We start from the raw sequence: 1660 nt of genomic DNA, 5'->3' as shown, positions 1-1660 counted from the left end.
CTGGGCAAGGAGCCTGGAGCCCCCAAGCCCGAGGCTGAGGCGTCAGCGCTGCCCCAGCAGTGCCCATGGCCTGTCCCTGCTGCAGTCCCGGCACTGCCACCCCCAGGGCTGTGCCCGGCCCCGAGAGCACTCAGGCCCTGCAGCAACACCAGGGCCAGCGGGGCAGCAGGGCAGGGCCACGGCAGCAGCACTGGCAACACCAAGTGCTGCCGCTGCTGGGCACAGCTGCTGTGCCAGCCCTGATCTGCCCCATCTCTGCACACAGACATTGCTGCTGGAGCTCCAGAGAAGGACTAAAGGGCATCTCTGCAGAAAACTCTGCTGGGAGATCCTTTAGTTCATTTAAAGTCACCAAGATTGCAGACCCTCCTTGACACAGTCTGTGGCCACAGGAACTCTTGAGATACACAAAATGTGAAATGGAACGAACTGTGGCTTTTCTTTTGGAAAATAAGAAAAAACTATAATCAAGGGAAAATAAAAAAACAGCAAGAAAACCAACAAGAGCTATCTAAGATGACTTTTATTGCAAGTGATTTGCAAAAATTGTCATCTAATTTAGTCTTTCTGAATGCATCCAGCCATTAGTCTCCACACGGCAGCCTTGAGCTCCTGGTTCCTCAGGCTGTAGATGAGGGGGTTCAAGGCTGGAGTCACTACCGAGTACAGAACTGACAGGGTCAGATCCAGGGATGGGGAGGACATGGAGGGGGGCTTTAAGTAGGAAAATATACCAGTGCTGAGGAACAGGGAGACCACAGCCAGGTGAGGGAGGCAGGTGGAAAAGGCTTAGTGCCGTCCCTGCTCAGAGGGGATTCTCAGCACGGCCCTGAAGATCTGCACATAGGAGAAAACAATGAACACAAAACAACCAAATACCAAAAAGAACGTAACAACAAGAAGCTCAAGTTCCCTGAAGTTTGAGTGTGAGCGGGAGAGCTTGAGGATGTGTGGGATTTCACAGAAGAACTGGCCCAGGGCATTGCCATGGCACAGGGGCAGGGAAAATGTATTGGCTGTGTGCAGCAGAGCATGGAGAAAGGCACTGGCCCAGGCAGCTGCTGCCATGTGGGCACAAGCTCTGCTGCCCAGGAGGGTCCCGTAGTGCAGGGGTTTGCAGATGGACACATAGCGGTCATAGCACATCACGGTCAGGAGGGAAAGCTCTGCTCCAATGAAGAAGACAAACAGAAATAGCTGTACAGCACATCCTTTGTAGGAGATGTCCCTGGTGTCCCAGAGGGAATTGTGCATGGCTTTGGGGACAGTGGTGCAGATCATGCCCAGGTCAGTGAGGGCCAGGTTGAGCAGGAAGAAGAACATGGGCATGTGCAGGTGGTGGCTGCAGGCTACAGCGCTGATGATGAGGCCATTGCCCAGGAGGGCAGCCAGGGAGATGCCCAGCAAGAGGCAGAAGTGCAGGAGCTGCAGCTGCCGCGTGTCTGCCAATGCCAGCAGGAGGAAGTGCCTGATGGAGCTGCTGTTGGACAGTTGCACTGCCTTGGCATGGGGATCTGTAAGAAAAGTAATCATGGAATAGTTGGGTTTGGAGAGGACTTGAAATATCCCAGCACAGCTTGGGGGCACTTTCCCCCCACTGCCTGCCCAGGGCTCTGCTGCCTGGAGCTGTCCCTGCCAGCAGCTGCTCCCTGTGCCCAGG

At 54.8% G+C, this 1660-nt stretch overlaps 1 pseudogene; it reads right to left on the bottom strand.

Annotated features, from left to right (window-relative positions):
* Positions 1–558: 558 nt before the first annotated feature.
* LOC131571856 (olfactory receptor 14I1-like) lies at positions 559–1398 on the bottom strand (annotated as a pseudogene).
* Between the last annotated feature and the right edge of the window lie 262 nt (positions 1399–1660).

This window comes from Ammospiza caudacuta, unplaced genomic scaffold (assembly GCF_027887145.1).
Source record: "Ammospiza caudacuta isolate bAmmCau1 unplaced genomic scaffold, bAmmCau1.pri scaffold_39, whole genome shotgun sequence".
Taxonomy (NCBI): domain Eukaryota; kingdom Metazoa; phylum Chordata; class Aves; order Passeriformes; family Passerellidae; genus Ammospiza; species Ammospiza caudacuta.
This window is presented reverse-complemented; position numbering and strand designations above follow the sequence as displayed.